Genomic DNA, 26,264 nt, shown 5'->3' on the forward strand with positions numbered 1-26,264 from the left:
CAAAGAGCTATTAAAAATTGTCCCACTCTTCATACCTTTCCATTTCTTTGTCTTCTTTACTTTGAATCCTTACCACACACATCTTATTTTCATATTCTACTGCCTTCTTTTCTGCTACTCCCCTTTTATCTTCTTTAACTTTCTATGCACTATTGTTCCAGATTAACTCTGCATCTTCATTTTGTACTTTTCCATAATGCCCCCTCCCCCAGGTGGCTCTGGCTCACTGCGCATCACCATTTCTTTAAGGTAATCATCTCTTAACATACACAATTGGAGGGCTGTAATTACACATCCATCATTTGCTGAATTATCTTCTTCAAACATATTTCTTTGAAAATCTCCTCAGAATACTGCACACATTATCTAGTCTTATTTGCTTGATCGTCCATTTCTGTCACCACTTCATTATCTCCTCTCTTCATTTGCCTTCCTATTCCCTCTGGCTGCTTCTGCACCTGGAACAGAAACAAGGAGTGCTCCTACAAAATAGGTCCTACTCACAACAATAATAAGTGGGGTTCCTTTATTAAAATTCACAAAATATAATATATACATTTTAGATACAGAAGTCACCACCTATTTACAATTATTTACAAGTATGTACAAGTGAGTTACACATTTAAAAACATTGTTTTAAATGTTCAATTCCCCCTACACTTTTTTTCACAACCAAAATCTTATTTTTTTTCAAAATTTCTGACAATAACTAGTTCCTGTTATATTTTATGTCATTCATTCTTTCATACCATATAATCCATATTAAAATTTCTACTGTATCTATATTCTTTTATTTTATATTTTTATAATATCAATTGAAAAATTAATTATCAAGGTGCTGTTTACTGCGATGGATCTGAAGTCTTCTTAAGATACTAAGGTCTTGCTGGCTGGATTCTGCTGAAATCAAAGTCTAGTTATATTGCATTCACAGTCTGTTGCCCACAGAAACTTGTAGAATGTACACTGATGCAACACCAAACTCTGTCACTTTAAATCAGTAATTAATAAATAACTTTTTATAACAAACCACACATGCTACTGTTGCAGCTTTAGTTACACTGTACCACTTTTTGCTTCTTATTCAGCATAAGTGAAAACTTTCCCATACAAAATACCTCTCCTAACAATTTCATTTGCTATGGTCTCTTTATAGTTGTTTTGCATCCTGTTTTTCTCCTTGGTATTCTATTTTGGTCTTTGTATGAAAACATCTGTTTGCTGGTGTTTGCAGAAAAATATGTCTTCATCCTGTATTGAAATAATGCTGGTATTGTCTCTTAAGGAACCATCCTGTGCAAATGCTGACTTGATAAAAGCAAATCCATTGAAACTTCCTTGCTTAACAGTATCATATGATATAAACATGTGCAGATTGTTTTCCTGTTGTCCATTCTTTAAGGAAGCAGATCATCTTTCTTACTGAAAATGTGAAATGCATACATCACATTTTTTGCATTTTTGCTAAGTCTGTAAGTGGTCAGTCTTCTTGCTGACAGTGTGAAATGCATACATTCTTGCTAATGTTGTAGGAAAACATGTCCATTAAGCAAATTCCTTATTTTTTAAGCCACACTAATTTAGTATGGATGCTAATCACATATTGCTAAACTCTATTCGTACATTTAAGCAAGCTTTATTTTATACATTATTTATTTTGCATACTTGTACTTTCAGCCTTAATAGATTTTATAGTATACTCTTACAGTATTTTTCTTTTAAAATATACTCAAAGCACTTTATACTGATATGCATTTTTTTCTTTTGATACAAGTCAAAATGCAATTTTACACAGTTAATACCAGAACTGAGTGTATAATTTAGTTTAACAACTTTTTTATTGCAGACCATTCTATGAAAATATTCCATCAGTTATGAGCTGTTTCTGTTTTAGTTTTAACTTGAATAATTTGTTTTCTTGCAATAACAGAACCCAATTTATGACTTAGAACTTTTTTATTAACTCTTTGCAACTGTTGAATTAACTGTTGACTTTTATTAATCATTTTATACTAAAAGATTGTAGCTAGACTAATATATATATAAGAGACAAGAACCGTGTGCTACTGCAAATGTTATGTAGTACTATAAATATACAGTTTCAGTGTAATTGTAACTATAACATTGTGGTCATATCTCTGAACTGGCCATTAACACCTTGGTTGACAGTTAAGTGAACATATTATATACTTTGGTAAAGTACTGAAGTGGGCTTAGATAATAAATATTTGATTGTAATTATTTCAGTATATTTAATACTTGAGGATTTAAAAAAAAAAACATGATTTATACACTAAAGAATGCTATGTACATATTAGTCCATTAGCTGTATGAGTACACTATTTTAATATAATTTTCCTCTAACTGGGGTAACCAATACTAGTATGGATAACACGATGGTCCAAAAAACAGTGATAAAACTACAACTTAACAAATCTTACTTTTGAAATTGTTACTTTACAATGTGTCCTATACAGTATGCATCTACACATACTGTTTGTTACTCATGCATTTCAATCTAGTAGGTACCCTGGATACATTTTTTTATAAATTTCATTTGTACTGAATTCTTCTGTATTTGTACTTAGAAAGATTGTAAAGTACATTTAGTCTAGTCTTACAAATTTAGTAACATTAATATCAAGCAAAATCTTGGAAAATGCTTATGTCTCTTTAGAAGTATCTAGTGGAATGGCTACCAGAGGCAACTTCATTCCCAGCAATTAGAAGCATTCATGCTTTTTGCATACCAACATTGTCTTGCCAAAAACATATAAAAAATAGCGACCAGTACTGCTGATTTTTACATATCTTTACTCTCTCTCTTGTATAGCTTTACAGTTTAACATGTTGCAAATACAATTTAATGCTACATAATAAATTATCTTGGCCTGTCAGGTTTAATCTATTTACCAGTATTTCTAATGCATTAATACCTGTTTTCCCCTCCCCTAAAAGAGTATTGTCAAGAAGAAATGAGAATTTTTTTCTTCCTGTACCTTTATTTAGAACTTTTTGCAATACTGCTCATATAGTCAGTGTAAAACTGAGAAAGTTCCCCTCCCACGGTAGTACTACAGTATTGTTTATTTGCTTTATGTCGTTAGAATAGAATGTATGCCAGCCCAACACTTTGGTTATTTATTTGCTTTATTAGGTTACTAATAAAGAATGGACCTTTGTCTGATTTGATATTTTTTTATAAAGCTTTTGCTGTTTACTACTACTAGTATGTATCTATACCCTCCTGCATAATTTATTTGAATTGTATGTATATTGTATGTATATTATAGCCCATCTGCTGGCTGTACTTGATGTAACTGAGGTTTTTTACTTTTAACATTTACCTGCAAACAGATTATCAGTTACATATATGCACAAATGTGTTGTTTTATTAAAATTACCAGATAGTGTTGCATTTGAACATTTAACAATTATGTTTTAATAACAATAATGTTTTAGAAAAACTCAAGCCACTTGCCTGGCAATCAGTCTTGTTTTTCTACCTTATCTGCTCAATATTTCCTGTAACTGTTTATCCAGTCTGGGAAGGTCTGAGCTCACATTTCAGACTCTGTAGACTATAGTTAATCCTTTTAGCATTTTTCCTGTAATCGTCTGTTAATACACTTGAAGCTTGATATTAGAATGCAGTTATAAATCACTTAGAAATATAAGTATTTGTGATTTCCATAACTATACATTTATACTACATAACTAGAAATTACTTTACAATTAGCTTACATATTTTTCAACTTTGATTTCAGTATTTTTTTATTTATTTAACTGCTGTGCCATTCATTTTACAAAGACTGCTTGACTAATACATCTGTGATTTTATTTCTTTTTAAACTTCAGAACTGTTTGGTGTGGTGTTACTATACAATATAAAAAAATGTAAAAAAACAAAATAGATATTGGCTTAACTAACATGTTTATATTTACATTATTCATATTTGTTGTTATCTGTCTTTCATTCTTATCTATTATAAACAGATGTACTATAGATGAAAAGATAATACATACATATCAGTCTTGTGACTTCAGATTTTTATTGTTATAAACAATTTTCATTTGATTTTTATGCACTTAACTGTTTTGTGTACCTTTTCACTATGCTACGAGAATGGCAGTCATACACTCTACTCTAGTACTGATAAATGTCTTGCTTTACTTAAATGAAAGTTTTTAAAACATTTGGGAATGATTTGTACATACATAAGATACTACCATGTATGCTTAACCATTTTCAAAATACAAACATATCATAAAATATATCTCTTTTGTACAGATCAGCTGTAGTTTCCTGCTCTTTTGCAATGTTTTCTTAAGCTCAGCTCTTGTATGCAGAAAGTCAGTCTCTGTCGATTCAGCTAATTTATTTTCTTTATCCTGTAACTGCTGTTCAAGAGTTTCCTGTAATGTTGCGTAGTCTTTCTGATATTTTTCAGTAACTGTTCTGCTGAATCTAAAACTCCTATGCAGTTTTGAAAAAATGTGTTTATAACTTGTCTAAACATCCTGAACTCATCATGTCTGTCTTTCTGAAGTTTATTACATTCTTTTGTAACAAAATGTACTAGAGGTTCTGTAAGTGGACTACTGTTGTAACTCTGAAATAAAAAAAAACCTTTCACAAGTGGTGACAGAACATAACTGTCCAACATCTGAATATAATGTAAGCATATTAACTTTTCCTGTTTCTTTACAATTAAAAGTGTTGTCTGTACAGTCTAACCTTTGAATAATGGCATGCACTGTATTTTTATGACATTGTACACAGAAAGCAGTTTCATATAATTTGCACAATAAACATTTGTCATGCCACACATGGTTTTCTTTGAGATACCAGTCAAATATTGTAATACATTTGCATAATGCCTTACTATCAACTTGCCCTAATAATGTTTTTTAAGCATACTCTTACATCAATATTCTATTTATATTCATATTTATATATTTAAACAATTTCAGTCCTTTTAACCAGTCTGTGTTACATATTTCTTCCCCCAATTCATGTAGTCTTTCAAATTTCAGAAATAAAAACATGTTCAGTGGTTTCTCATTCTTTTATTGACATATATGCCATACTTGCCATTACTGGAAGCCTGCTTATAGACAACCTCCAGAAAAAATCTGTACATTCTACATAATTTCATATATTTTCATTCTTGCTCTTACCGGTTTCACTTTTTTATCTTCTAACTGTTTCCAAGGGTAAACATAATAAAATGTCCCCATTATATTTCCATACCATGTGTGATGCCCCTGCACTGGCCCAGTTATCTGAGTCTGAGAGCCTGATTCCTCACCACTAACACTAGTGAGGGACGTGCACATTGGGAGGATGACAAGTACACACGCAGCAAAGTACAATTTCTCTTAAAAGCAAACAGAGATCACAGTCAGTCTGGGGCTGGTTTCTCCCTCTCTCTCCAGATCCCCAATAAGTCTCCTCACTGCCACAGCTATAGGGTTAAGATCTCAGCTGAATGGTCAAGCCAAAACCTCTAGTACCCTCTCTGTCCAAACAGTGCTTTGTGTCCCTGCCCAAGTAACTGACACACACACACACTTTGAGATTTGATTTATATACAAATACACAGACACTCCTGGGGAAGGCTGGTACAGGTTTACTAGGTATGCCCCCTCCTCCTCAGACTATAAGGTAGTAATCACTGCCACCAACCAGCTCCTTATCAGCTGCTATAAGGCCCTTCCCAAAGGGTGACCAATTCTACTGTGTAATGTTACTATTATCCAAATGGTAAGTGTGACCAAGACTTTCGGCTATTGGGGTGGCATATACAATGTCATCAAATGCATATGCAAGTACGCTAAGAGCTTAAATATCTCTAAACAAACCAGACACCATTAAAAGATTTAAATATATTTAATAATAAATAAAAAAGCACAAGACAATACTCAATAACTCAACACAGTGACAACAGAGTTCAGAATCATAGGAAATATTTTAAAGCAACATTGCAGGACAGTTTCACATAAATACAGAAAACATCTAAAATAATCTTTACTGTTTTCATATCTATATCTAAGAGATACTATGCCCTAAATGACTTACTTACAGAGTCAGGCAAATACAGATGAAAAGTGCTGATGAGAGAATGTTTCTAGATCCAAAGACAAATACAAAATGCACAAACTCACTCTTTGAGATAGTTCTTAAATTACTATCAAACATTTCTGCTGGGTTATCTCAGATTACATCATTCTTTGTCACCTCTGCCTTCAGTTTCCAGTCTAACAGAAACTTAAAATTTAGTACCTCTTTGTCAAAAATATTATCTCTCAGAAATTTGCCTGTAACTGGAAGTCATAAAACAGTTAAATACTTTTACCTTTGAAACCTGTAATTATTTCTGCTTCCAGACAATAGAAAGAATTCCTAGCTGTCAGCATCCTGTCTCCTAGCTGAAACTGAGAGATACCACAGTCATAAACAATTTCAACTTATTTTCTTAGAGTTTTACAAGTTAACTCTGTATGTTCCAGCTTCCTACTATCAAAACATGCAATTGCATAGGCATATAGTTCATATACATTTCTGTTATTTTCAAGTAGGGTACACTGTGGTAACATTCTTGAATCTCAGTATATAACATACAGTTTAACACACACTTCTGCACCAGCAGTTTAATATACACATAGCATATAGTTTTCTTACATTTGTAAGACAAGCACACAAACCATATTACTATTCACAAATTACATAAAATTATTTACAAAATTCTAGCTAGCTGAGCTGGCAACCTTCACACCATGTTTTCCTATTCTTGTCTATCTTTTAAAATCAGTCTTCCATAATAATACTTTCTCTTGATATGATTTCCTTTTCACACAAGCGATCCCTTTACTTCTTTTTAAATGTTTAAACATTTCCCATATTGATTTATATTTTTCCCTATAATCCTTATTGATAATTTTCCTTTGTCTTGTATTCTTATTAATACTTTATATATATTTAATGAAGCTATATATACAATTGGGTTTAATAAACCCAAACCTCCTTCTTTCTTGGAAACATAAAGAATTATTCTTTTAATAGGGTTTAATCTAGATACCTATATAAATGTAAATAACATGTTCAATAATTCTTATTCACATTCTGGTGGTATCATAAACACACTTGCCAGATGTGCCATCTTACCTAATATCACAGAATTAATTAAACATGCGTTCTTCCAATATGAAAGTTTAACAGTTCTCCAGAATATACTAGTACTCCTGATGTTAAGTATCATATCCTTCCATTGTGTTACTTTCTTTTGTTCAATACCAACCTTTATTCCCAGAATTACTATTTCTTCTTTAATAAATTGAATCCCTCTTATTGTCCAGAGAACCCCAGTCCTTTACTTTTTTCTTCATTAATACTTAGACCTAACATCTTTGTTCTTTGTCATGTGTCAGAATAGCTATACTTATCCATTATTTAATTTTTAACAGCTAATACTAAATCATCCACATCCACATCCATGGCCAACGCCATATATGGGGTTGTTGAGCGTACTATAGGTAAACAGTCAGCTAGTTTGTTAATGCAGTGAACATTTAAATATATTTAAATATATCTTACTAATACAGTTATCCGGAATGAGGTTGGCTTTGATTACATTTATTTATTTATTTTATTTAGCTTTAAACATTGTGCTTAGGTTAATCTTTATGCTTCATGGTGAAAAGGTGGAATGACGTTTTACTAATGCAGTTAGTGTATTTGTCTCTAAGTCACTGTTGCTCTCGAGATTTGATGCTAGCATATTGTAGATGGATTTTAAAATGTTACAAACAAGGTTTTATGAAAGTTTTAACAGTTTTTATCATAAGTATATATCATACATACAGATATGTTTTTTAATAATCTTTACATACACAAGATCCGATGTTATTTATTTGAATGAATGTAAACAATATATGCTGCTTTAAGACTCATAACTGAAATGGGAAATAGATTGGTTACAAACATTGGAGTGTTTAACAAATTATTTAATTACCAATTAAGCTAGAGGATATGATTGGTGAATTTTATGTATAAAAGGAAGTTGAATTTCTAGTTTAATTGATCTGATGAGAGCATGTGAAAGCGCTTATCCGTTTTTTGTTTATGTGAATAAAGAAGTTTTTACGATTTATTCTCGTGGTGTATCCTGACAGTTTTTGCTGCTACTAAATCATCCACATTAGAGAACATCACTGGAATCTGAATTCCCTCTGGTGAACAATATTTAGCTTTCTCTAATGCCAAATGTATCTTAGAAACTAAAGCATTCATATTTAATGCAACTAGAATACTACTTGCTGGACATCCTTGCTTAATACCACTCTTTATTTTTATTGTCTCTCTTCTACAACTGTTAGACACTAACCTCAATTTATTTTTGCTATATACAGATTTCAAATTGATTATTTTGTTACTTATATTATATTCTGTCAAGGTGTCTCATACTGCGTCATGCTGGATCTTGCCAAATGGCTTACTTATGTCACCTACTAGTATTTTCAATTCTGTTTCCCTGTTTATTACATAATCTATCAATTTTCTTATTAATATTAACAATTCTTGACTTCCTTTTTCTTTTATTCCAAATATGACATCAGTCATTAATTTATTAGCCTTACTTATTATTCTTTTTCTACTATTTTCATAAATATCTTATAATCCACATTTTTATTACTGTTGGTCTCCAGTTTTCTATGTCTGTTTTTTTGCTCCTTTCATCCATATAGATTCCATTGTACCCATAAATATTTTTTCATAATTTACACCCTTTTCAAACCATTCATTCAATACCTCTAAAACTACTCCTTTTGCCACTGTTGCATGCCCTTAAACATTAGATATTGAAGTCCATCTAACCCTGTAGCTGCTTCTACATTTACTTTTTTCAATCCAATTTTAAATTCTGTCTTTGTAATATTTTCTTCCATTCTCTTATTATCCTCTTCAATTAGTTTATTTAATCATTTTTTTCTTATAGTGTCACATATAGAAAACATTTTTAAAATATCCCTTTTAACTGTGTGTGTAATTTTATTTAGATATGGTGCTACATCTTCATTTCTTCCTTTTTCCTTGTAAAAATATCTCTGTTTAGATAATATTTGTTTTAATTTTCTCTTGGTTCATTTCATATAACATTCTTTCTTTTTCTAGAAACTATTCTTTATTGTCTACTATGCATTTAAAGTCTTGATTACTAGTTTCCTTATACTTGCCATTATCTTGCATTAGTTTTGTCCTTTGCCATTCTATTACCTTTTTCTATATTTTCATTTAAATGACTCCACCAAATGTGTCCAATCTTTATAAAACCCTTTCATGTTTATATGATCTAGCCATAACTGATGTATTATTTCATTTACACACCCATCTAGCTCTGATTCATAAGTTCTTTTTATCCCTCTCCTTATTCTTATAAAACCTTTTCCTTCTTGAATTTCAATCCAGACTGCATCATGGTCTGAGAAACCCACAATTTTTACTCCTTGATGTAGTATATTTAACCTCTCTGATGCTATAAAGTAATTAATTGCAGTTTTCAGATTGCTGTTTTTGTATATCTAGTGTTTGTTTTTCCATAAATAAATTTTACTGTTTTTGATCACATCTGAAATAATTTTCCATCTGCCCCTTCTTTTCACCTATGTCTTAAATCACAATTGAAGTGTCCACTACTATTACTTGCATATTTACACTCACATAATCAAGCATTTTCTTAAACATATTCACTCTTTGTTTTTGTAAAGTGTATGCACATATATTTGGTCTTTTCAACTTATATCCAATATTACTATTCTTCATAATACCACTAGTATATAATCCAGAATCTCTATATATTCTTTAAATAAAATTGCTATGCCTGTACATTTTTCATCTCCTAGGTTCCATATAAGCTTACATTCCCATAATCCATTAACTTGAATTATTTCATCTTCTGTTGTTATTCTTATATCTATTAATACTATAATGTCCATGTCTAACACTCTACACCATTTCAATACTCTTAGACTTTGTTGAACATTCTTTATACCACTCATGTTAATGGCTAGGATTCTCACTTTGAAAAACAGTGTCTGTTATTTATCCTTTTCCTTTTTTCATCCTATATCTATATTTTTAAATTTGCATTTTCTATCTTTCACTTTTTCCAGTGGAACATCTTTTACTTTGGACTCTTAATCCATTTATCATCCCCTTCATCGCTTGAATTACTTACTTCTTCCTCTGTCTCTCCATCTTTATTTTTTGTTTCCTTTATATTTTCATTTACTTCTATTTCTATAGGTGTCTCAATCATTTTTTGTTGTTGTGTTTCTTCTGTATTATCTACTAACACAGTCTCCTTATCATGGTCTGCCTTTGATTCTCATGTACCATTTTTGTAGCATTACAGCCCATCTATGAATGTCCTACTTGTTCACACTTTTTTGCTCACATTTTTTAGCTTCATGACCAAATTTACCACAAATGAAACATTTCTTTTTATCACATTTGTTAATTAAATGGTCATCTTTACTACACACAAAAAAAAATCTTTGGCTGTCCCCAGTATTTAAACAATCCCTTATTCCCTTCCAAATTAATTATACTTGTTTGGCATCTACTTCTCTGAAGTACAGGCCAACACTAAGGGACTCTGGCTAACAAAGTTCGCAGATGACTGCAAACTGGGAGCCATTATTGAATCCCCAAATGATGTGGGTACTCTACAAAAGGGCCTTAAAGAAACAGATGCTTGGTGCCAGAGTCATGGGCTCAAACTCAATGCCAAGAAATGTATAGTTATCCCCTTTGGGAAAAAACAAGTACCCATAAATTAAAATATAGGTGGCAGTGCACTAAACACCAAAGGTGTGATAAGAGATTTAGGGACACAGGTGGACAGTGATCTCACCTTCGATAACCACATCGCCACAACAGTCAGGAAATCCTTCTATGTGGCACACCTCATTACTAAGGGCTTTTCATCCAGAAAAAAAGGAGGTCATTGTCCCACTGTACTCATCCCTCATTAGACCCATTATAGAATACAATGCCTCGTTTGGTATGTACCTCTCAAGACATCTGCAACAACTGGAAAGGCCGCAGAAATACCTCACTAAAAGAATCACAGGCCTAAAGCAGATGCCCTGTGCTGACCACCTTAAAAAACTCCAGCTATACTCTGTTGCATATTGTCTACTCAGAGGCGATCTCTGCTTAACATACAAGGCTATGTCAAACCCAGAGCTGTTGGACATGCTACACTTAAAGAAATCCCAATCCCTCAGAGTCACATGCTCCAGGGATGTAAACCTTGTCTTCACAATAAACAAAACATGCTGGAGGGATAGGTTCCTGACCCAGAGACTCCCCAGACTCTGGAATAGATTGCCCATACATATCAAGCAGAGTGCCTCTTTGGCCCTCTTCAAAAGGAACCTTGACGATTGGATGGGAGAAAGGAAATTCACCCCGGGAATCAAATCAGTCCTCCTGTTAGACAGGGGTCCAGGGAAGTAAATAGTGTGGGAAGAAATAGCCAGGAAATTGTTATGGCTAGGCTTGTATAGGCCCTAGGCTGATAGCCTAGTACCAACCTATGAACCTATGAACCTATGAACCTACTCGGAAAATGCATTATTTTGTAATTTTACATTTTCAATATAACACCACATTCCCAACCCCCAGTCCATAAATCTCTATTGTCATAGTTTTTTTTTTGTAATCTCTAATACATTTCTTCATACAGTTTTCAAACAGTCTTTTAAATTGTTTCTTTCAACTTCAGTTTTAAATTGTATAAATATTCTTTTTCTAGCTTCTCTGTTAAATTGCTGCACCACATACAGGTTCCAAGGATTTTCATTCATTTTATTTTCATATTGCTGTAAAAATTTCTTCATATACTATACCTCCTCGAAAAAAAATGTCACAGAAAGTATCTTTTGTTATTACAAATAAACAGTCATACCTCTCTAGGTTCAATAACCAGTGGTGACATGATGCTGTACTATACTTCATACCTGTCCAGTTCCATTTCCACCTCACCACTTTTTCTCATCCTATCCTTTCTTCTTACTTCTGTCTTTTTCTCTTGTCATCCATTGCCTTCTCTCACTGTTTGCATGTAGGATTTCTTCTCCTTCTTCCTTAATTCCTGAACTTCTTCTTCCTGGATTCTGTCCATTATTTCTCCCCATGATGCCATCTTCTTGCTTACTGGCTCACTCGGTTCAATTAACTCTTTTAAATAAACATTTAACATGTAACTTTTCTGGTGTATGCTCCTTTGGCTAGTTAAACTGCTGTCCTATTAACCTCCTCCTCATCCCCCCCCTTTTTACATCTTATCTGATCTACTGATACTGTTTTCATATGTATTCTTCCATCTTTCTTCTCCTTGCATCTCCTCCCTTCTTATGATATTGTCATAGACTACCCATTATCCCTTGTGCCTTATAAACCTTTCCCTCATGATTCCCTCACGCCATCTTTACTCTCTTTCATTCCCCATAACCTACAAGCAGTCCCATAGTGTGCTGTGACCATCTAGTTGAGCATATTGTACATTTACCTTTGTTTTTTATATGTAAAACTCTTTTTACAATATCGTGTGTAGTAGGCTGAGAAGTCAGCAACTATCATACACATTAGCGTATATGCCACATTCTGCTAGTATAATATATTATGTGCTGAGGCCATCTACGTGAGCGTATTTTACATTTACATTTCTTTTTAAACTGTTAAAACGTTTTTTTTTTTACAATAACGGGTCTATTAGGCTGCTGTTGCAGCACAAATAGGCTCGAGAAGTTGGCAACTGTGAAACACATTAGCATTTATAACACATTCGGCTTGTGTAATATAAGGTATACCCTTAATACCTTACTGCCTGCATCTGCTCACTGTTACATGTGTTCTGTTGATATCTAATCACCCAGTCTTAGCTTAGACCTGAACAGGAGCCCTTAAAACCTTATAGTCTGCATTTGCTCACTGTTATTGGGTGTTTTGCTGTTATGGAATCAGCCGATTTTCACCTGGATATTGCTGTGTTCCATAGCAATAAGGCATATAACTCGGAATGCATATGTTTTGATGACTACTTCCTGCTGTTTGTCCTAACTGCAATTTGGAATATACATGTTTGTTTGTCAAGTGCCTAAAGGACTGTTGATAGTGCTACTCCTGCATTTATTATTCTGTTTTGCTGGTCACATTTTTGCCTCCATTAAAATATATTGTATTGCTGCTCTTAATTCTGCTGTTTGTAGGTTCATAGGGCTATTGGCCCAAGGGCCTAAGTAAGCCTAGCCAACAAGGTTCCCTGAGTTATGCCACCCAAGAAAGTTATTTTCCTGTGCCCCTGTCAAGCAGAGCCACAGAAGTGATCCCCGGGGTGTATTTCCTATTTCCCATCCACTCATCAAGATTTTTCATGAGAGTGCTAATAAGGAACTTTGCTTGACATAGATGAGTACCTTGTTCCAGAGTATGGGAAGTCTCTGGGACAGGAATCTATCCCTGCAGCATGTCCTGTTTATTGTGGTAACAAGGTTTAGGTCCCTAGAGCATGTAGCTTGGAGAGATTGGGATTTCGTTAGGTGTAGCATGTCCAACAGCTCTGGGTTTGACATAGCTTTATATGTTAGGCAGAGATCACCTCAGAGTAAGCGATATGCTACAGAGTAAAGCTGGAATTTTTTGAGACGGTCAGTGTAGGGCATCTGTTTGAGGCTAGTAATCCTCTTTGTGAGGTACTTCTGTGGTCTTTCCAGCTGCTGTAGATGTCTTGTGAGGTACATTCCAAAAGGGGCATTGTATTCAATAATGGGTCTAATGAGTGTTTTGTAAAGGGGAACAATGACCTCTTTTTTCCTGGATGAGAACCCTTTTGTGATAAGGTGTGCCACGCAGAAGGATTTCATGACTACTGTGGCGATGTTATTATCAAAGGAGAGACTACTGTCCACCTGGGTCCCAAGGTATCTTAGGTTCATAGGTTCATAGGTAAGTACTAGGCTATCTGCCCGAGGACATCTCTAAGCCTATCCAGAATGTGTTGGCTTTCGCCACTCCCTTAGATTAGTTCCATGTGCCTCGGTCCAGCAGAGCCATTAGTTCCCTGTGCCTCTGTCCAGCAGAGCCACTGCAGTGATCGCCAGGGTACATTTTCTGTTTCCCATCCACCCGTCAAGGTTTCTCTTGAAGAGTGTTAGTGAGGGGCTCTGCCTAATGTAGATTGGAATCCTGTTCCAAAGCATGGGGAGTCTCTGGGACAGGAATCTATCCCTCCAGCACATCCTATTTATCATTGTGGTGAGGTTTAGATCAATTATGGGTTGGACATGGCCTTGTATGTCAGGCAGAGATCACCTCTGAGTAAGCAGTATGCAGCAAAGTACAGCTGGAGTTTCTTCAATCGGGCTGCCTAGGGCATATGTTTGAGACCAGTAATCCTCTTGGTGAGGTACTTCTGTGGTCTTTCCAGCTGTTGCAGGTGTCTTGTAAGGTACATCCCAAATGGGGCGTTGTACTCCATGATGGGTCTGATGAGTGATGAGTAGAGGGGCACAATAACCTCTTTTGTTCTAGATGCAAACTTTTTTGTGACTAGGTGGACCACATAGAAGGATTTTCTAACCACCTTGGCAATATGATTATCAAAGGAGAGATTACTATCTACTTGGGTTCCCAGATCCCTTATTACATTTTCTGTATTTAGGGGACTACCACATATGTGGTAGGTTGCTGGTACTTTGTTTTTTCCAAAATGGATGACTATGCACTTTTTGGCATTTAACTTGAGGTCATGATTTTGACACCATTTATCCGTCTCAGTGAGACCCTTCTGGAGGATGTCTGTATCAGTTGGAGAGTCAATTATGGCACCCAGTTTGCAGTCATCTGCGAACTTGGTCAGCCATTGTCCTCCTGTGCTTGCCTGTACCTCCGAGAAGTATATACCGAACAGGAGGGGTCCCAAGACTGAGCCCTGGGGGACGCGACTTGTAACTGGTTTAAAGTCAGACCTAGAGCCTGCAACTCTCACCATGTGAGTTCTATCCATGAGCCAATTTGCAACCCATCTCATGACGTAGGGGTTTATGTTCAGGATGGTGAGCTTGTCTATAATACCAGAATGGGGAATGGTGTTGAAAGCCTTTGTGAGGTCTGGGTAGGATGTGTGGACATCCATTCCCTCATCTAAAGCCTTGGTAACGGTCTCAAAGAATTCCACCAGGTATAGGAGGCATGATCTGCCCTTAACAAAGCCAAATTGGGTAGGGTCCAATGTTTGAAGGTTCCCAGTGTCTCTGTTAATGAATTCCATGATGATGTGCTTCATAGCCTTGGAGACCAGGCTAGTCAGGCTTATAGAGCGATAGTTCCCAGGGTCCATTGTGGCTTCACCTTTGTGGAGCGAGATAACTGTTGCTCTGCTGCAATCTATGGGTATGTAGCCTGTAGAGAGTCTGAGTTTGAATAGTGTGTTTATGTGAGGGGTTAGTTCATTTTGGAGCTCATTTAAGACACAGCCTGGGACATTGCCTGGTCCCATTGAAGCTGTATTTTTGGCTTTGGATAGGGCTGTTTTAACCTGTGTGTCAGTGATTGCTGGGGCACTACATTCTTCTGGTATGGTTATGGGCCATTTAGGGGGTGAGAGGGGGGTGAAGTTTACACTAAACCTGTCTGCCAGAATGTTGGCAATATCAGTCGGTTCAGTGTATTTTGTGCCATTCTGCACTAACTCAGAGCAGATCTGAGAGTTTCCACTTAGGTTCTTGACATAGCTAAAGAATGCTTTGTGGTTATCTTTGGAGTCCTTGGCAATTTTTCTTTTGAAGCTAGCCTTGGATGATTTTATGAGGGATCATAGTTTCTTGCTGATTCTAATCAGGTATGTCTTTCCTTTTTGAGATTTTACTATTTTCTGCACTAGTTTCCTCCTTCTATTGTATAGTTTGTTTATGGCAAGGGTCCACCAGACTGGTTTCCTTTTCTTGGAGGAGTGAGTCTTGGTTTTGCTTGGGATAGCACAATACATGCATTCTTGCAGGTGCTCATAGAGTGCCTTTGTAAGGGATTCAGCAGCTTGGACAGCATTGTCCTTTAGCATTGGGGCTGTGAACCTTTCTACCTCAGTCTTAAGTAATGTAAAGTTTGCTTTTGAAAAGTTTTTTGTGGTGGCTTCCTTGATTGGGGGTGGGGGTGGCATATGGATATCCAGAGTGATTAGTCTATGGTCTGATCTAACCAGCGAGAGTTTGACCTCTGGTGTAGACCACCATTCGCCCATGTTGGTGATGAGCAGGTCCAATATGTTGTTACCTCTGGTGGGGGTGTTGACCAGTTGATCCTGGGCGTTCGAGTTTATAAATTCTAGAAAGCGTTGGGAAAGGGAGTTAGCACTTGAGTAGTTCTCCCAGTTAATGTTTGGGTAATTTAAATCACCCAATATTAGGGCATTTGGTAGGACATTCATATTTTCCAGTGTCTCCAGCAATGCAGAATGTGGGCCTGGGTCATGGTTGGTGATCTGTAGCAAGCTAAAATTTGAATTGCAGTTTTGCCCATTGTTAGTTGCACATGGATGAGCTCTGAGGCATTGTGCTCTGCCACTAAACTGGAGGTGTGGGTATCCTTGATAAATATGGATACACCCCCTCCTTTTGTGTTTCGGTCCGGGTTCTGTGGCCGAAAAGTATGGTATGAGTTATAGCCTGGTAGTGCTGGGGTGCTCTCTGGAGCCTTAAACCAGGTTTCTGTTACTGCACAGATATCAATGTTCTCCATACTGAGGAGTGCCTCGATGCATGCATTTTTAGGTTTAGACTTCTGGTGCTGAGTAGCATTACCCTCAGTTTTTGGTTACTTGTGCTATTTACAGTGGTGGGTTTGTCTTTTGAGCCTTGTCTAAAAAAGACATTATGAGGGAGGCAAAAGCCTTGGCCAGTATTCGAAAGCCCAAGGGTTTCAGGTGCAAGCCATCTCTTGTGAAGCAATGTGGCTTATCGAGCATGTCATCCCAGGTGGACAGATACTGGATCCCCTTTGAATGACACCAGAAACTTAGCCAATTGTTGAAATTGATCATTTTTTCTTTATACTGTGGCATCATTCTTGGTGGGCAGGATGCTACTCAGGGTCAGGGTCATACCGGTCTGGGTTATGTGATCAGAGAGCTCTTCCATGTCTCTTTTCATGTAGTCCAGGGAGGTACGTCTCAGGTCATTCACACCAACATGGACAATGACAGAGTCATATTTGTACTTGTTCTGGAGTGACCTGAGTGCTTGTGTTATGTGGCGGATCCTGGCACTCAACAGACAGCTAACTGTTACCTTCTCCTTGTCCAGCCTAGTTAGTGGGACATTAGTGTGCCTGACTATAGAGTCGCCTATTACTAGTGTGTTGGGTATGTTATTTTGCCTTAAGGGCTGTGATTGCATGGCACACTGATTATGTGAAGTATGGTTTTCATGGTTTTTGACGGGGTGTGGAGGTTGCTTGGGTGTCTGCTTTGGAGGTCTCTGTTGCTTTTGCAGATTTTTATTTAGAGCCTCCGAGTATGTTTTCGTATATTTATGTGTATTATTTGCCAGTGTTGGTTTAGTAGGTCTATGTGAGACTGGTGGTGTGTTGCAATATTTTCCGTCTCCTCTTGACTGTCAGTTCCAGTCTTGAGTTGAGAGAGGTTTGCCTCCAATTTGGCTGTATAATTGCATTGCTCGCATATATTAGTGTTTGTTGGTGGGAGGAGAGGGTTGTCTATGTACATGAGGCAGTTGTAACATTGCCTCAAAATGCCCAGATTCACCAGTTGAACTGGAGAGTACACGTGAAACTGCCCTTTGGACATGCCTGTATAGGTAAAGTGAGCTGTTTTACTAATTAGCTGTTAGGGACAAATAAAGAGCCTTGTCCTTCTGGACAGCATAGGGGGTCTAGTGCTAGGGTTAATTAGTGCTTGCTATGAGTTTTGAGCAAGTGCTGGGCTGTGAAATGAATGGTTTGAGTGCTTAAGTTGAAAGTTTGCCTAGTTCCAAGGGAAAAATTGAAGAGGAGACTTTGTGGAGCCAGGAATAGTTATACCCTAGCTAACCGGCACTGCCCAACGAGCAAAACTGGGCAAATGCGTTTTTTATAGCAGGGAAATGAAAGAGATAGAAATTAGCCCAAAATGGCCAATAAACTACTAACTTCTGGGCTACAACAAACAAGGCGCATGAATTTCAGAAAGAAACAAATCAAATAAGCAGGCACAATACATTTTTAACCAGAAATTCCCAGCTCAGAAAGGCAGAATCTAGCCTCTCCTCCCATAATAGTGCAGACTACAAACCTTCTTAATGTAAAATAACTGGTCTGAAGCCAAAGTGCTTAAACCAGAACTAATGCACTTTAGGAATAACAGACTCTGAACCTTCAATCAGCAATTCCCAACTTAGAAGGATGTGAGCTACCTGTCCTGCCACAACAATGCAGTTCACAAACCTTCTTAATGTAAAACAATTGGTTTGAAGCCCAAGTGCATAAAACAAAAGGCTTAGAATAACTGTTACAATTTAATCAGGCTACTACCAAGCAGTGATAACTGCAGCAGAATAATACAACTAAGTACTTTTAAGAAGAAGCACAAGCAAAATAAGGTAATAAAGTGAGAAGAAACACAACTGCAGTAAAAGCAGATGAATAAAGTGCAATTTTTTATATATAACAATAGAAAATGAGCAAACTGATTTAAACAAATTTCAAAATTAACCAGTAAAAAAATAAAAACTGATCCCTGTTCCAGCAGTCTTCAATCTAACTGTACACTTCTGCCACAAGGGTGCAGGGGAACCTTCTCCAAAAAGATGGCCTGGATTAGTGCTCAAGTTATACAAACAAAGCTAGATTCAGCAGACCTGAATCTAGTCTACGCTACAGCAGACAAGGTGCACCAATATCAGAAAAAAAACAGTTCAAATGAGCAGGCACAGTAAGCCTTTAACCAGAAATTCCCAGCTCAGATGGGTAGACTCTAGCCTCTCCTCCCACAAGAGTGCAGACCACAAACCTTCTTAATGCAAAATAGCTGGCCTGGAGCCCAAGTACTTAAATGGAACTAATACACTTTTAGAATAACAGACACTGAGCCTTCAATCAGCAATTCCTAACTTAGAAGGATGTAAGCTACCTGTCCTGCCACAACAGTGCAGACCACAAACCTTCTTAATGTAAAACAACTGGTCTGAAGCCCAAGTGCAATAACCAAAAGATTTAGAATAACACTTACAATTTAATCAGGCTACTACCAAGCAGTAATAAATGCAGCAGAATAAACACGATTGAGTACTTTTAAGAAGAGGCAAAAGCAAAATAAGGTAATAAAGTAGGAAGAAACACAAATACAGTAAAAGCAGATAAAGTGCAAATTGTTTTTTTTTTTATTATATAACAATAGAAAACAAGCAAACTGATATGAACAAATTACCCAATTAACTAGTAAAAGACCTCAGAACTGAGCCCTGTTCCAGCAGTCTTCAATCAGAGAAGTTCAGGGCCTAAGTGGGTATGCCTATTCAAATGTTCTCTGTGTATTAGGCAGGATGACCTAATTAGACTAGACTAAGATAGAGCTGGGATAGGACTGAACAGATGGGAATGGTAGGAGTGTCTGCTGTACCCAAGCCTCCCTGCATACTTACACTTTCTTTTCCAACTCCACACATCAACCTGCATTTCCTCTCCTGTACCCATACTATTCAGAAGCCTTCTTATACCTCCCTTTTACCTTCAATCACCATCTCAAGTAGCTCTCTCTTGCACTCACTTGTCTCACACCCTCCAATTACTTAGATACCATCCTCCCCTCCTCCTTACACAGTACTACTCTTCTAGCTCTTTTCAATTACACTTACTTTTGGTTCCTTTATCTCCCTATCCCCACTCTTCTCTCTTCTCTTTTTTACAGGCTTTTTAGTAACACTTCTCTTCTACAAAGCCCACAGATCTACCCTGCCTGGAACTACCTGCAGTCAAGTCCATTTTTGGGTTCCCCCTCCAATAGTTAATTATTAAAGTATGTATTGTTAATCTCTATAGTTAATTACCTGCACTGTTGCTCTGCCATTAGCCATCTCCTGCATATCTCTGGACCACTCCTCACTCTCCTTCTACCCTGCTCCCCCGTTCTCTACCTCAATCTAATTACTCCTACCTTTACAGCTTCTCTGCCTACTGTGGTCCCACCTTGACCCATTCCCTATTTTCCTCCTACTCTATACATTCCCTTCTGAACTTCTCTAGCCTTTGGCCCATTCTCCTTTTCCTGCCTGCTACCATCTTTTCTCAAGGATTCACCTACAATAACCTCTGTGAGCTCTACCCCCCTCTTCCTCTCCTCCTCCTACTTCGCCATACTTACCTGCCTTACTGATTGTTTTCATAACTCTCTCTGTGGGTGTTGACCCACTTCGTTCGCCCTTGCTGTGCTCAGGCTCACTTTGAACCCCTACCCTACCCCCATTCCCAACCACCTCCACATCAATTACTTGTATCCTATCCAATCCCTCCCCTTCCCATTTCATCACCCATACAGCACTAGCTTCCTGCCTATGCCACTCCCACCTTTACCCTACTCTCAATCAAAGTACATCACTTCCTACTGCCAACTGGACCTCCTCTACCCATTCCATAACTCCCCTCTGCGCACTTTAAAACACAACTCTCATTCTTTATCATCCCTACTCTCATATTTCTCTCTGCTCTTACCTCCTATCATACAAACCTTTCACATCACTATATATGCACTCCTGCATCATGCATCCTTAAAACCCCTCCTACCTCTAACTCCTTCAATATCTCTCCTTCTCTCGTTAACTCCCCCACCACTTGTCTTCATAAACTTACTATATTACAGATCTACCCCATCTCCTTTAAATCCAAAACTAAACCTTACAACCTACTTCTACTACTATTTCCAAATACATTTTTCATTAGCAATATACCCCTCAATGGAGACATTCACCCAAACCCTGGCCCCACCTGAAAACCCCACTGCCACATAACCCTCAACCCTTCTTTTACCTCACCCTCTCCTCATAACGCATACCAGCCTCATCCCCCGAGTCCACCTACTTCTTCATACAAATACCTAGCCATCTATTCACTAAACATACAAAGTATCACTAACAAAATCACTGACCTACACTCCTAGATAGCCCACACCTCCCCACATTTTCTAACCCTATGTTAAACTTGGCTAAAACCGCACATCTCAAATAATGAAATACTCCTACCAGACTATACTATTTACTGCTCTGATAGACTCCAAAGGAAAGGAGGTGGCATCACCATCCTCTACTCTGAGGGGCTAAACGTCACACCATGCTCCCTCCCTACCCCTGACTTCCAGCCAGCTGAAGTAATCACCATAAACTGCCACCTTAACTCACACAAGAAATTTGCAATCGCTTCCATCTATATGCCCGCTGGTAAGAATAGCCCAACCCTTGAAAATATCTTATCCTGGTTTTCCCAGAACATTCACTACGAAACCCTTATCCTTGGTCCAATCTCACTACTGACTGTCCACAACTTAGCATAAACTTACAGGGGTTCCATCAGCTAATAACTGCCCCTACCCGCCTGCACAAAATCTCTTCCTCTGACTCTACTATCAATTGGATCCTCACTAACTCCCCCAACCTCTACCATAATCCATCTACTCTAACTGACTTCTTATGAGACCATCTTCCTATCTCTCTTCTAAGACACTCTTCCAAAATACCCAAATCGCACCTCTATTGAGACTGTTGTAAACTCTCCAACTTTAAAATCTCCCATTTCAGTTCCATACTGTCTTGTATTGACTGGTCCATCCTCAGGGAACTCCCTTGCCTCCTCTAGGAGAATTAGAATCAAATCCAATTATGCCCCCTGACTTTCTAAAGATACTATATACCTTGTGCATTAAAGAGACAGTGCCTGGAAAGCTTGGATCAAAACAAAAGCACCACCCCTACTACAAAATTACAGACAACTGTAGAATCTTGCCAAGAAACAAATCAATAAGGACAAAACATCCTACTACAGCTCTCCCCAAATCAATAGCATATCCAGCCCTCATAAGTTTTGGTCAACCCTAAACAAACTTCTTTCTTCTGGTTGCCCTTCCAACCCTGCCCCTTCCCAAATAAATCTCCTTCAGAAACTGCTACCTTCCTCAATAAGCACTTCATTGACACAAGTCAACAACTCACCCCTCTCCATCTCTAAAACATCTTCCCCTACACCTTCTATCCCACCCAACACAAAACTCTTCTCCTTTCAGTCTGTTTCCACTTCCTATATTAAATCCTTACTGAAGCTTAAGTCCTGCTCTACTTCCACAGAAAATCTTCCACCTTCCTTCCTCAAACTAGCTGCTAAATCTATAGCCTATCCTGTATCCATGCTAATCAACAGATCCATTCAAGAAACAACTGTAACTCTCTTATGAAATCCTCCTTCACCATCCCCCTGCACAAACGGGGAAACTGCACTGACCCATACAACTACAGACCCATTGCCATCATATCCCCTCTATCTAAGATACTTGAAATATGCATTCACTCACAGCTTCTTAACTATCTCCTACAACAAAACCTCCTTACTCCCACTCAACATGGCTTTTGGCCAAACTATAGTACATCTATTACCCTCCTTTCATATACTCATACCATTGCTGAGGCCCGTGACAATAACTAACTCATATCTTGCCTTTTCCTTGACCTCTCCAAAGCTTTTGATGCAGTCTCCAACCCTATCCTCCTATCTAAGCTATCCAACCTCAACCTACCTCCTGCCACCTTATCCTGGATCTCCAGCTACCTCTCTGGTAGGCTGCAATCTGTCAGATGGCTCACATCCTACTCACCGTCGATCCCAGTCACAGCAGGTGTTCCGCAGGGTTCTATCCTGGAACCCCTTCTGTTTAATATTTTTACCAATGAACTGTACACATCCTGCAAAAAATCAGCCCTAATCCAATACACTGATGATTTAACCATCATCTCCATTGCTAGCAATATCTCTGAAATCCAAACTCAAACACATGATGCCTTTCTATCCATTGAAAAGTGGTTATCTGATAATCTTCTCATCCTAAACACTAAGAAAACCAAACTCCTGCTTTTTCTCCCTCGTTCACTCTCCCATCATAAGTCCACTTTTGTTATCACATAATCTAATAATACCATCATACAACCAGAAACTCACACTAAGCTTCTAGGTGCCATAATTGACAAATAACTCAAATTCAACTTACATGCACTGCATTGTATTAAAAATAACACACCAGAAACTAGGCCAGATTTATCGCAACAGAAAAATTCTAACTGCCAATAGTAGTCTCTCCCTAGCACAGGTACTTCTTCTCCGCTTCCTTCTTTATACTGCCTCTGCCCTAACCAACATTCAGTCCACAACCCTGTCCAAACTACAACAAACATACCACAAAATAGCAAGATTTATCACTAACTCCCCTTACAACTCTCACCATTGCCTTGCACTCAACTTCATCCAGTGGCTCAAACTCACTAAACTACTCCTCCTGTCACAATTTCAAGTTATACACTCTGTACTATACAAACTTTCTTCCTGCCTTGGTCTCGCCTCCCTGTTATCCACCTACACCCCCTCCAGGACCCTCTGCACTTCAAACTAGCAGCTCCGTGATATCTACAACCCAAAGAAAACTGTGGGCAAACTTCTCTATAAATGTTCCATATCCCAAACTTGGAATAAACTTCCTTTTAACATATGCTCCATTAGCCACCCACTACACTTTAAAAAAGAGCTCAAACTTTATCTGCTTGACAACAAAACTTGCCCCTGTCAGAGCCCTACCTAGCTCCTCCTTTTTTATATCTCATTCCCAGCATTGGTCTACTCATATTAGTCTCAACCTTTTTCACTGTGTAACCTACTGGTATTTATCCAGAAATTATAATCTCTAAACAATGATAGTCCATATACTGCTACTGACTTTGCTACTTATGTGCATTGCTATTTGTCTATTTTTTCTGTATATTTCTCTCTAATTGTTTTCTTTTTTTACTTGTATTGGTAATTGTTTAATTCTTGGAGTGTAAATCTGTACAATACTGTAAATTGTTTTTGTAACTGGAGCTTTTCTCCTTGGGTCTCCACTGAAAATGGGCTACTAGCCCAGCTGGACTAACCTGGTTAACAAATGTCAATAAATAAAAAATAAAACATCCCAAAACCCTCCCAATTGGAGGGTTCTAACAACACAATCAGGTGTTGCAGAATCTTGTACAAACAAATTTGACTGAGAAAGCACTTCCAAATCTGCCATATCTACCTCAACTTGTTCATTATGCCTTTTACTTGATTCTGGACCAGTCTCTTTACTCTACTGTCCATTCACCTCAGTTAACCTCACTTCCGACTCATCGTCCTCCACATCAGACTTCTCAGCTATTCAATTTATTTTCTTAAAAAACACAAAAAACACTTTCTGTTGCCAATATTTTCAAATTTCAGACCTTCTGCTTCTCTCAGCCACCTCTGCACCTGAATAAAAAGACAGGAAGTCTAATAACAAATTGTATCCCCATAAGCTCCAAAAAGAGTAAGATCCTTTATTTAAATCCACAAATGCAATATCTAAATTTTATATAATTTTTATACCATATTTTCTATATTTACAATATGAACTTTACATACCTCTATTTTAACTATTTAAAGTTTTAATCCTCCCACTCTTTTCTCCACAACCAAAATCTTATTTTCTTCAAAATTTCCGATAATAAAAATTTTCCCTTTTGTTTTACCTCATTAACTTTTTCATTCCATATAATCCATATTATGAAAAATAACTTTTCATCCAGTTTGTTTATGTCTTCTTATTTTACATGTCCATAACTTCTATATTCGATCATGGCCATATTGATGCATTCAATATTTTTCAATTTAAGTGTCCTTTATCATATATTTTCTTCCACAATTTATATATCCTTTTACACTTTATAAAAAAAATTGTCAGCCATTTGCTTCTCATCACAATATATGCAATTTCTGTCTTTTTTTGCTTTATATGTCATGTTTGCTTTAACTGGGAATTTACTTATTGATAATCTCCATAAGAAATCTTCACATTCCACATACTTTTTACTTTTCTTCATTCTTCCTTTCACTGCTTTAACATTTTCTTCACCTATGTGTTTCCAAGGATAAACATAGTAGAAATCGTTCCATTATATTCTTATACCATGTCTTTCTGTCTGTTTCTATGTTTTCTATATCAATTTTCCATAACAGTATGTTCTCTTGATATAATCTCATATCCACACAAAAGTTTTCTTTTTCTTTTACTGCTTTTCAAACATTTTATCCCAAATTTCTTTATCATTCTTGTTAATAATTTTCCTTTATCTTGCATTCCTATTAAAACTTTAAACAAGTTTAATGAAGATATATATATACAATTGAATATATTAAATTCAACCCTCCTTCTTTGGTGATTATATATAGAATGCATCTTTTAATAGGATTAAGTCTTGATCCCCATATGAAAGTAAAAAGTACATTCTTTAACAATTTTTCATACATTAATGGAATTATGCAAACATTTGTTAAATGTGCAGTCTTGCCTAGTATTATCGAGTTAATTAAATATGCTTTCCTTCCATATGAGAGTTTAAATGTTCTCCAAAATATATAGATGCCTTTTATTTTAACTGTCATTTCTTTCCATTGTTTTTCTCTCAGTTGTTCAATTCCTAACATTCTTCCTAGAATCTCTCTTTCATCTTCATTAAACATATCTTTTATTTCTTCCAAAATACGTAATCCTTTACTTTTTCTTTATTAATAGTTAATCCTAGCAGCAGTAATTCTTTATTGAGTGATTTTATAGATATATTTATCCATTCTTTGTTTTTAACTGCTAATATTAAATAATCTACAAATTTAAATATAATGGGAATCTAAATTCCTTCTGGTATTTGATATTTTGCTTTCTCTAGTGCCAGGTGTATCTTAATGACTACTGCATTCATAATAAGAGCAAATAAAATGCTACTTGTTGGACACCTTTGCATAGTACCACTTTTTCTTTCTATTACTTCTCTTAACAATACATTAACTACCAACTTTACTTTGTTTTCCCTGTAAACTGATTTCAAAATGTTTATTATCTTGTTGCTTATGTTATATTCTTCTAAAATCTTCCATAATGCTTTATGCTGAATTTTATCAAAAG

The sequence above is a fragment of the Protopterus annectens genome, chromosome 4.part0, assembly GCF_019279795.1.
Source record: "Protopterus annectens isolate FY-2018-M chromosome 4.part0, PAN1.0, whole genome shotgun sequence".
NCBI lineage: Eukaryota > Metazoa > Chordata > Ceratodontiformes > Protopteridae > Protopterus > Protopterus annectens.